This window comes from Ambystoma mexicanum, chromosome 12 (assembly GCF_040938575.1).
Source record: "Ambystoma mexicanum isolate Mex_15411 chromosome 12, UKY_AmexF1_1, whole genome shotgun sequence".
Classification (NCBI taxonomy): Eukaryota; Metazoa; Chordata; class Amphibia; order Caudata; family Ambystomatidae; genus Ambystoma; species Ambystoma mexicanum.
In genome coordinates, this window is record NC_090936.1 from 655,715,848 (window position 1) to 655,727,975 (window position 12,128).

The following is a 12,128-nucleotide window of genomic DNA, read 5'->3' on the forward strand; positions in this document are numbered from 1 at the left end:
CTCTGCCCGGCACGTCGGTTATCCCACCAGCCGTGCGACGCCGGAGGAATGGGCTTCCTTCGGGAAGAAAATGTTGGCGATTCTTGAGTCGCAGGGTACTCAACCGTCCGCGCCCCCGAGTGGGGTCGGCCGTGTGAGGTCGAGAGACGCCGCTCGCAAGAGTGGTCGGCACGAGTCACGGGAGAGGTCCCGTTCGGACAAGGAGGCTCGTTCTCGCCGTACCCGTTCCAGGTCCCGGTCCTCGACGCGATCGAGACCGTGTGCACCTGTGATGTCTTCGAGGAAGACATCGACGTCTGAGGCGTCGAGGGCGTCGACAGGCTTTCTCGAGGCTCCGGCTCTGAGGAAGTCGTCGAGGCCGTCGACGTTCAGGTCGTCGAGGGACACGCTCGGGGCTCCGGCTTCGAGGGCTGTGTCGACGCCGCCGATATTGGAGGCGCTGCATCTGACGTCGACGCCGATTTCCTCGACGTCGACGCCGATCCTCTCGGCGCCGTTGCCGGGTTTCTCGACGGCGGCGCCGATTCGCTCGACGCCATCGACGCCTTTCGTGTCGGAGGTGCCCCGTGTCTCGGGTGTACCCCCTAGGAAGGCTCTGGCTAAGAGCAGGCACTCTCAGGTGCCTTTCCACCTCTTGGATTATATTTCGGAGGCGGATGAGGATTCGGTTGGCCTGGTTCCTGGTCAGGTGCCGGATGACATTGTCTCGGGCCTTAGTCAATTTGACGAATTGAGGCAGTCGCTGCATGATGCTAGTGGTCTGGACACCTCTCCGGAGGTGGAATTTGGTCGGCCTGAGCCTGGCTCCCATGCCGATTCCTCATACCGGCGCCTTATGGCTAGGGTGTCTGAGTATCTGGGATGGTCTGCTCCCCCAGGGGAGTTTGTGCAGGATGATCTGACGGACATCCTTGATGTTGGTCCCCCATCTGACCCGGTTCTGCCATTCCATATGGCTTTACAGCGTAGGGTGGCGGCGGCTTGGACTGCTCCGGAGAGTCTCCCGGCAGTGGGCAGATCCTTGTCGCGGAAATACCGTCCAGCCAGTGGCGACCCCTGCTACTTGACCAGGCACCCCACTCCGGAAAGTTTGGTGGTGCAGGCGGCCACGGCCCCGGCAAAGCAGGCGTCGTATCCTACCATCCCTCCTGATAGGGACGACAAACGTTTTGATGGCTGGGCGAAGAAGGTGTTTTCTTCTGGTGGTATGGCGCTTCAGGCGGCCAACTCCATTTGTGCCTTGTCACGTTTCACGCACACTCTGTGGAACTGTGTTGCGTTAGCGGCTGAACATATTCCCGAAGGGGACGAACGGGATGGTTTCCTTGCTTTGGTCCAGGATGGTAAGGATGCCATGTGTGAGTCCGTTCAGTCGGGTTTGGACTTAGCTGAATGCGTCAGTAGGTCCATGGCGGCGAGCACCGTGATACGCAGGTTTGCGTGGTTGCGGAAGTCGGGGTTTGCTCCTGATGTGCAGTCCCGGCTCCTCAACATGCCCTTTGATGGTGAACATCTTTTTGGCAGCAAGGCTGACGAGAGCCTTGAGAGGTTGCAGACCTCAAAAGCTGCAGCGAAGTCGTTGGGCGCTGCAGTTCGCCAACCTCCGCCTTTTCGTCCTAGGGGACAGCAGTGGAGGGGTGGCTCCTTTCGCTATTACTCGTCCTTTGGTAGAGCGAGAGGAGCTGGCAGTCAAAGGGGCCAACGCAGGGGTACCAGAGGTGGACGACAGGGTACCCGTGGTGCCAAGGCCGCTCGGGCAGTTGCCTCTTTGCCCTCAGGTAACGCCGCAGCCGCTCCTACTCAGTCATGAGGCCTTGTCCCATGGTTCGCCGGTTGGGGGAAGGCTGGCGCAGCATCTTGTAGAGTGGCGTGCCATTACTTCGGATGTGTGGGTTCTGGAGATCATAACCCACGGCTACTGTCTTCCCTTTCGGCACAGGCCTCGCGACAATCCACCGGGGAACCTCTCTTTGAAGTGTCCGGATTCGCTCCTTGCGCAGGAAATTCAAGCCCTGCTGGAGAAAGGCGCCATAGAACTGGTGCCTGTAGCGGAGAGGAACAAGGGATGGTATTCCCCTTATTTTTTGATTTCCAAGAAAGACGGGGGATTGAGACCCATCATGGACTTGCGCGGTTTGAACAAACTCCTCAGGAAGGACAAGTTCAAGATGGTTACTCTCTCTCAAGTCCTCCAGGCCCTTCAGCTTCAGGACTGGTTGGTGTCACTCGACCTCAAGGATGCTTACTTCCATGTGCCAATCCATCCCAAGCACAAGAAGTACCTGAGGTTCGCGGTTGGCGACTCGCACTTTCAGTTTCGGGTCCTGCCGTTCGGTTTGACCTCCGCCCCGAGGGTTTTCACCAAGCTCATGGTGGTGGTGGCAGCGCATCTCAGGCAAGGGGGGATTCACGTCTACCCCTACCTGGACGATTGGTTGATCAGGGGGAGCTCTCCCGAGCAGGTCCTGGATCATCTGTCCGTCGCCTGCCACTCCCTTCACAGGCTGGGCTTCTCCCTCAATTTAAAGAAGTCCCATTTGACGCCAACGCAGAGGCTCCAGTACATCGGAGCAGTGCTCGACACTTCCCTGGGGCAGTGTTTTCCTCCCCAGGTGAGGGCTCTTCACATTCAGCAGATGGTGCGCAAGTTTCAGCATGCCCAGACGCTCCCAGCGTTCGAGTTCTTGCGGTTGCTCGGCCTCATGGCGTCCTGCATTCTTCTGGTGCCAGAGGCTCGCCTGCGAATGAGATCTTTGCAGTGGGCACTCAAGATGCAATGGTCGCAGTCCTCCGGCAGGATGTCGGACCCGATTCAGGTGCCGCCCTCGGTCGCCCGGGACCTTCTGTGGTGGGCCGTCGAAGGCAACTTGATGAAGGGGGCTCCGTTTTGGCTTCCCTGGCCGGAGGTGACGATCGTGTCGGATGCATCCCTCACGGGATGGGGAGCTCATGCCAACGGGCTGACAGTCAGCGGTCGTTGGTCTCCGTCGGAGTCCAGACTCCATATCAATCTGTTGGAGCTGAGGGCCGTCAGGCTAGCCCTGAGGGCTTTTCTGCCGACTGTGCGAGGGAAGAATGTCCTGATCCTGACGGACAACACAGTGGCCATGCACTACCTCAACAAAAAGGGGGGGGCAGGGTCACTTCCTCTGTGCAGGGAGGCGATGCAGCTCGAGTTCTGGGCCATCCAGCAGGAAGTTTCGATCTCGGCAGTTCATCTGGCCGGAGTCGAGAACGTGACGGCGGACGCTCTGAGCAGGCAGTGCACGATCTCTCACGAGTGGGAGTTGGCTCAGGAGATTCTCCTGGAGATCTTCGCCCTTTGGGGGACCCCTCAAGTGGATCTCTTTGCCTCCAGTGTCAACCGGAAGTTTTTGCTCGCGGGAATTTCCTCCAAAAGGAGCCTTAGGAGACGCGTTCGTGGTGGAGTGGTCGTTCCCGCTGCTGTACGCGTTTCCTCCGGTCCCCGTCATCCCGCAAGTGCTGCGGAGGTTACGGAAGTTCGGTTCCCGGATGATCCTCATTGCTCCGGCGTGGGCTCGGAGGACGTGGTACCCGGACCTTCTCGACTTGTCCATCTGCCCTCCACGTCGTCTTCCCTACCGAGACGATCTGCTCTCACGGGAGGGGGGTCAGGTTCTCCATCCAGAGGTCGGATCCCTCAACCTTCACGCTTGGCTTCTGAAAGGTTGAGGTATAAGGATTGGGACCTCCCTGAAGACGTGATGGAGGTGTTGCTTTCGGCCCGAAGGCCCGCAACTAAGTCTCTGTACCGTTGCCGTTGGCGTAAGTTCTGCGACTGGTGCAGAGTTCAGAATGTGGATCCTTTTGCATGTGACATCCCCATGGTTCTGTCCTTTTTGCTTTCTTTGGCCCACAGGGGCTTGCAAGTGGGTACCGTTAAGGGTTACCTGGCGGCGCTGTCCATCTTTAAGCGCTCATCTGAAGAATGTTCTTACTTTAAAATCCCTTTAATTTCACAGTTTCTGAAAGGGCTCACTAATGTGTTCCCTCCGTCGCCTTTCCTGGTGCCCGGTTGGGATTTGAACCTTGTTCTTCGGTTTCTTATGGGTGCTCCGTTTGAGCCGTTACATTCTTGCCCTTTGAGGCTGTTGACTTTGAAAACTGTGTTTTTAGTTGCGGTTACTTCCGCTCGCAGAGTGAGTGAGTTACAGGCACTTTCTGTTAAGCCACCCTTCACTGTATTTCACAAGGACAGGGTTGTCCTTCGAGTTCGTCCTTCTTTTCTTCCGAAGGTAGTGACGGAATTTCATTTGGCCCAGAAGATTGTTCTTCCGGCATTCTATCCTCCTCCGCATCCTGGTAAGGAAGAGGAGAGGCTCCATAGGCTTGATCCTAGGAGAGCTTTGAGCTTTTATGTTTCTCGCATGTCCCGGGTCAGAGTGGACGATCAACTCTTTATTGGTTACGCTGGTAAGCGCTTGGGGCAAGCTGTGACGAAACAGACTTTGTCCCGCTGGATTATTTTGGCCATCTCGGAGTGTTACCGCTTGGCGGGCAAGGACCCTCCGGCTGGCTTGCGGGCCCATTCTACCAGGGGCTTGGCTGCATCTACTGCCCTGCAGAGGGGTGTTCCTATTCGCAACATCTGTGATGCTGCCACCTGGGCTTCAGTGCATACATTTGTGCGGCATTATTCCCTCGATTCCATCAGAGGGCAGGATCTGGCCTTTGGCAAGGCGGTCCTTTGCTCTGCTATTTGATTGGCTATTCTAAATTTTGTTTCTAAATTCTTTCCCTCCTCCTTGATTTGGTACTGCTTTGGGAGTCTGTCATAGATATGGAATACGTCGGAGGACCCAATCCCCTCGAAGAACAAGTTACTTTCTTACCTGGTAACGTTCTTTCGATGGGATGGTCCGACGACGTATTCCATATCGCTCCCGCCCTGCCTTCCCCGCTGCAGAATTTCTGTTGCGTTTGCAGCTTACGTTCCGCAAGGCTTTGTGTCGGACTGGCAGTTGACTATTGTCACACGTTCTGGGGGAAAAAACTACAACTGAGGCTACTGGCGTCGTGCGTCCTACTTATCACATCGGATGACGTCGGACGTCGGAGGAGGTCCTCGACGGCGGCGCATCGACGTCATCGACGCAGGACGCAGACGCCGAAAAAGTTTCCGAAGCAGCACAGCTGTGGTGATTACTGTCATAGATATGGAATACGTCGTCGGACCATCCCATCGAAAGAACGTTACCAGGTAAGAAAGTAACTTGTTCATCTATATCTCTATATTTATAACAATATTCTAATATACTCAGAAGACAAGCACTCATTCTAAACGCTTCAAGATTTGCAGCCAAATATGGGAAAGTGTAAAATACACAGTCGTGCCGTCTGCTGAGTATAAAAGTCCCCATGATTGGTCTGAATTAAAATATTTAAGTTTAAAAAGCAAATTGTAAAATCCCTTTATATATAATTCATCTAGTTTCCTGCAGCCTCTCAATAAATGTCTAGAGGTTTCTACTTCCATGTTACAAAATCGGCATGAATGTTCCTGATATGGGATTTTATGCAATGCTCTGACTATAGACATGGTAGGAAGAAACTTAAGTCTTAACTGCATGATGAAGCCTCTTACTTTTCCGTATACAGTTTATCTATATGCCTGCATGGGGCATTAACAAAGAAGCTTTGTCTGACATATGATGAGTACTTTGGTTGCCTTCCCAAAAAATGTAAGTTGTTATTTATGTCCCATATTTGAGCTAATTCCTTGATCTTTTCTCTGCCAATGTAACGTTAATGCCTTCCTCTACAACAAATCCAATGTCATCAAAAAAGGAGATATTGTTCTTCATCCATTCTCTGAAGACATAAGTGGAAAAGTTTAGGTTCAGTAATCCAATTAAATTCTTAAACATGGATTAAAAGTACATTTTTTCAGTTAACATTTTGACATTAAAGATGCCAGTAGATCGCAATATATATCGCTTCTATTGATTTAGATGGATCTGGGTAATCCCAATCATCAAGATGATGTGAGTGCAGGGAGCAGCTGAGTGTGGGGAGCAGCTGAGTGTGTAGAACGACTGAGTGTGGAGAACGACTGAGTGTGGAGAGCGGCTGAGTGGGGGGAACACATGAATGGGGGAGCGGATGAGTGTAGAGAGTGGATGAGCGTAGGGAGCGGATAAGTGTGGAGAGCGGATGGCTGTGGGGAGCGGATGGCTGTGGGGAGCGGATGGCTGTGGGGAGCGGATGAGTGTAGGGAGCGTATGAGTGTAGGGAGCGGATAAGTGTGGAGAGTGGGTGAGTGTGGGGAGCAGCTGAGTGTGGAGAGAGACTGAGTGTGGAGAGCGACTGAGTGTGGAGAGCGACTGAGTTGTGGAGAGCGGCTGAGTTGTGGAGAGCGGCTGAGTTGTGGAGAGCGGCTGAGTTGTGGAGAGCGGATGAGTGTGGAGAGTGGATGAGTGTGGAGAGCGGATGAGCAACGAGAGCGGAAAAGTGTGGAGAGCGGATGAATGTGGAGAGCGGATGAGTGTAAAGAGCGGATGAGTGTGTGGAGCAGATAAGTATGTGGAGCGGATAAATACGTAGAGCGGATGAGTGTGTGGAACGGACGAGTACATAGAGCGGACGAGTATGTAGAGCGGACAGGTATGTAGAGCAGACGAGTACGTAGAGCGGACGAGTGTGCGGTGCGGATGAGTGTGTGTAACAGATGAGTGTGTGGAGCGGATAAATACGTAGAGCGGATGAGTGTGTGGAACGGATGAGTACATAGAGCGGACAAGTACGTAGAGCGGACGAATGTGTGGAGCGGATGAATGTATGGAAAGGATGAGTGTGTGGAGCGGATGAATGTGTGGAGCTGATGAGTGTGTGTTGCCGATAAGTGTGTGGAGCGGGTGAGTAAGTGGAGCGGATGAGTGTGTTGAACGGATGAGTACGTAGAGCGGATGAGTAGTACGTAGAGCGGATGAGTAGTACATAGAGCAGATGAGTAGTACGTAGAGCGGTTGAGTAGTACGTAGAGCGGACGAGCAGTATGTTGAGCAGATGAGTATGTGGACTGGATGAGTGTGTAGAGCGGATGAGCGTACAGAACGGATGAGCATACAGTGCAGATGAGCGTACAGAACGGATGAGTATACAGAGCGGACGAGTATACAGAGCGGATGAGTGCGTAGGCTGGCAGGAGTACATGCGCGGGGTAGACTGGAGTGTATGCGCGGGGAAGACAGAAGTGCATGCGTATGGAATACATGAGAGCATGCGTGGGGCACACTGGAGAATGAGGGATAGACTAGAGCACGCAAGGCGGACTAGAGTGCGTGAGAGTGTCGAGCAGACAGGAGTGTGTAGGGCAATCCTGAACGCCTGAAATGAATAAAAATGCATAGAATGGACCTGATTGCATAGAATTGCGTGACGTACATAATATGCTTTGGAAGGCAGGGAACATTTGAAAGGGCATATATCATACCACACCCCACGCTTACTCTCTTCTTTACACAACCACTCAACTAGAACACAGAGATACTATGACACCATTCGGTATAACTGTTCTCATATCAACATCTACCGCTCACTCCCCATCACTCTAAGTAAACACTGCTGGTTTCATACCCCCCAGCCAGGCGTTCTCCTCAGGCCTAACGCAGCACACTCGGTCTGGATAAATCCTGCCAGAGCGAACACATACTCCTGATCTCTCAACCACCACACCTACCGCTAAGAAGCAGCTACCACACGAATTCTGCACCATCTGCACACATACCTGGTGCGCACACGCACCTTTGAACTCTATCTACTCTCTCTACTGACCCGAACTTCGGTTCCCAAGGGCGTTCAACCTACCAGTGCCTTCAGACCATACCAATGGTATATAAGGCGCTATATAAATGCAAAATAACATAACATAACATAACATCAACACCATAATTTATCTTCTAGTATCTTCAGCCACTTAGTTTCTTTATATACAACAACCTCTAAACCATATAATGCACTATGAATGGAACTAGTTTTATATAGTTTCAATAACCCTTCAGTCGAGTAACAACCTTTATATGTGACAAAATGGCAGGCAACATTACATTTTCTCTCTACTTTAAGACTGATACTTTTTTCCAACTCAGCAATTTTCAAGGTGTCTATGATAGTGACACCCAGATAAGTATATGACCAGACCACCTCTATGGGCTAGTCCTCAATCTTCCAAGCAAACTTGTTCCAGTTTCCCTTATTAGAACAAATCATCATAATCTTAGTTTTTTGTGTTATTAAAAACAAGCCCATTTTTCATTGAGTATCTGTGGAGTCTGTCTATACTCTGCTGCAACCCTATTTGGGTTCTATCCAATAAAATAGTGTTGTCTGCATAGGCGAGCCATGACACGTGCTGGCTCCGTATCCACATTGGGAATTTTGATAGTTGTCTAATGCTTCTCCCAGGTCCGCAACATAAAGGTTGTAAAGCCTTGTTTTAATCCATGGTTAGTATTTATATTCTTAGTTAATACCCCCTCCTGATTTATTCTCATTTGGACCATAGTAACAGAGTATAACACTTTTAGGAGGTGCAGTATTAACGGGTGCAGATTCCAGTTTTTTAGTTTATCCCATAAAATTTGGCGATTTACAATATCGAAGGCTGCCTTGTGATCTACAAAACATATACAAAGTTTACCTTCGTTGTTCATCATATTGGAGCAAATAAGTTAAAATAAGGTCAATAAGTTGGAGAGAGTGCCCATGCCTCTCTGAAATCCTGATATTTGTTTTTTAAGAGTTTGTTCTCTTTTATCCAAGCATTGATTTCTTGCAATAATAGCTGAGAGAACAACTTGGAACTCGCATCTAACACTGCAAGTAAACGGTAGTTTGATGGGTTATTCCTGATTCCCTTTTTAAATATCAGGATTAATATAGAGGATTTCCAGCTACAAGGTATACATTCCATAGCTGTTACTGAGCAGAACAATCTAGTTGCTATGAGGGACCTGTTTTTTGGGTATTTTTTCATAATGAGATTGGATATTCCATTTGGGCCCGGTGCCCAGGATGGTTTAATCTTTACTTTCATTCGTTCCAGATCTTCAATTGCATATTTGGCCTCATTCACTGGTACAATATGTTCCACATATTATAGGCCATGGATATTTGTTATCCATGAAGACCCCGATATAGGGTTCACCTCATTTTTGTTTACAGTGCTTTCGGAATAGGTTTTATACAAATTTCAGAATCTAAGAGAATCTGTATTGCGTAAAGCATTAAAAACAAGGAACCATAGTTTTGTTGATGCTGAAGATTTATACCATTTGATACTATCTTTTTGTATATAGTTTTAAGTTTTGCAATCCTGGCTTTTCGTAGAGCAGGTGCTCAAATTACCACCAGAACCTTCTTTGCATACTTTGTTAATTGTTGTTTTTTCTCCTGCGATATTTGCATCAACATTTTTCTCATTCACTGGAGATTTAAGGGCATGTTGTTTTTTGATTTATCTCTGTGTGGTATTTGGCTTTCTCCAAAATCCTTTTGAAATCATCCATATCAATTATTTTTCATGAAATATGCCCTTGAAGAAAATATTGCAAACATAGGTATTAAACATGTTCATATTATATTCAGTCCACTTGATTCTGTTTCCTGCATTGTTGATGCTGAAATTCCCAGCTAAAGTTTGTGTATACCTTTCTATGCTATGTATGCTTTGCAGTGTGCTTTTTATTAGTGCGTGGTACTCGCAGTTATTGGAATGATCTGGACATTTCTAATAAATTCAAATAAAGCATCAGGGAGCAAAACATTATCTAGGTGGAAGCTGTCCTATTTGACCAAGTGAACAAAGGAGTGCAGGAGGCTACATTTCTCGTATACAACTGTAGGAGGCAATATGCATTAATGAAGATCGTCCAAGGATCTACATTTTTAGGGAGCTCTTTGTCTACATAGTTAACAACTCCATGATGATTTTTAATTATGGGGCGATCAAGTAATTCTTGTCTTTTCATGGATAAGAACGTCTGGTACTTACGATCACCCAAAATCATGAACAGGCCTTTGGGTTCTTTCATTGCCCAGTAATGTAAAGTATTCTCCACCTCCTCTATAATCTCAGAAGTGAAGATATCCCCAGAGATATCCCCCGGAGAGTTGTTTACAGTTATAATGAGAACCGGCTGCTCTCCCTGTTTTCATAGGCAGAGTGATAGTGGCATTCAAAATATGGGCATTTTTATGCAATGGTTCAAATTCAGTCAATGAAAGGATGTTTTTAGCTCCAATCATTAAACCTCCATAAGGCCTCCCTCCCTGATCAGGTTTAGCACATTTCTGGATAATCTGAAAACCATCAAGGACAAATTCACATAACAGCCATGTCCCCTGTAAGGCAAATAAGTCTGACTCAAGTAAAAATGACAGTTCCACAGGGTTACAAGCGAAGGATCTAAAGTGTTTAGTGTTCCAAGATATAGCTATCAAATGTGGTTCAACCAATGGTTTTGGTCAAGAAACGCCATCCAGGTCTGTTTCTATGCTAAAAAAATGCTCATTATAAGTGGGCATGTTGGTATTAGATTTAGTGCCATTACAATTTTTTTACCAAAATGTCGATATCAGAGCCCGTGAGATTTGACTCTTTGTTTTCGCTTCGATGTTTTGGCTTATGGCACTTTTCTTCAAGTCTTTTAACTTCATAACCCAATTCTGCGAAGTGCGTGGAGCAGGATAGAATTAGTTTGGTTACAACTGGGGATACCATATGGATTATTGCCCAATTTATGTCCAATGCTGTAGAGAGGATTACCACCTAAGCCATATCATTGGAGGAAATGATGTCCAATTGGGGCAGTTGATGGATCAATTTCAGAACGTTTGCCCTGTTTAAAGGAATGGTTGGGCAAAAAAATGTTATTTCAAAAATAGATAGGCAACATAAAAAAAAAACGATTGGCGTTTTTTTTTCCGAGGTCCCTATGTAAAATTTTGAGCAATTCAAGCTCAAAGATAGCACATGGGGGCATACATTTTGTGAAATGGATGCCCGCCGCTGTGCTCGCTTTGGCTTTTGCGGCACTAATGAAGGAAAAGCCAGCCAGCTGTAGTAAACAAAAGCTACCACTGGGTGGCTTTTCCTTCATTGGTGCTGTACGCGGAGGACGGGGACCGCAGACTACAGGCAGAAAAGCTGCAGCTGCATCTCGGTAAGTACTATTTTTTTAATAAAAATAAACACTAGCTGCGTTTTTTTTTCTAAGTTTTCCGGGCTGGAGGAGCCCAGAAATCTTAGAAATAAAACCGCAGCTTTAATAACGTTGTATTTATGTTTGCGGTAGCTTTTGAAGCGACCGCAAACATAAATACAACGTTATTGTGTTTGAAAACGCTGCTCCAATCGTTTTTTATGTTGCCTATCTATTTTTGAAATAAACATTTTTGGGCGAACCATTCCTTTAATTTTCCATCCCACCGGTAGAACGCAAGTTCCCAGGCTGCCAGTAGACATGGCCCAAGCTGTGATCTTCAGGCCCCACCTGGCCTGGCCTCTGGGCGGCCCAACATGCCCTCAGGCACTGTGTGTGCCTGGGCTGCACCAGGCACACAGCCCGGTGCTCACGGTTCAAGCCAGGACGAACCTGGCATATGCGGCCTGTCTCTTGCAGTCCTTGGAGCCCTGGTGGCCTCTCAAGGCCACGACACTCCAGAGACCCCATTTCACTGCATCCTCCTCCTCTCTCCTGGCTGGTTCTCTCTCCTTGTCCTCTGACAGTTAACTCCAACAATTCAGTTTCTCCAAGTTCTATCCCTACCCAGTCAATTCCTTGGGCAGGTAGGTGTGAGGGGTCAGAAATGAGAGGCGGACACAAAGTTGTAATGTTTTCAACATCAGACATCTTTATTAAACAAAAACGGTTAGATGAAAGCCTTTCTGTCCCTATCCTAAAGAGACTTTCCCTACCTACAAAGCTACAACTAAAGACCAGTCTGTGTCTCATTGTCAAACTTAAAAACAGTCCTTGTGTCCAAAATCATACTAATCTGACCCTCAAACTAGAAATGATCAACTAAGTGTGTAAGGAAATGCCTCTTTACGTTTGGCAAAACATGTTAATAAAAAAATAGATAAATCCAACAAAAGTATTTTCCTC

At 48.4% G+C, this 12,128-nt stretch overlaps 1 protein-coding gene across 3 annotated transcripts in view; it reads left to right on the forward strand.

Moving 5' to 3' along the window:
• The window catches only part of PRKAR2B (protein kinase cAMP-dependent type II regulatory subunit beta), a 1,073,797-nt gene that overhangs the window by 66,462 nt on the left and 995,207 nt on the right, over positions 1-12,128 (forward strand). The gene's annotated exons all lie outside the window — the stretch shown is intronic.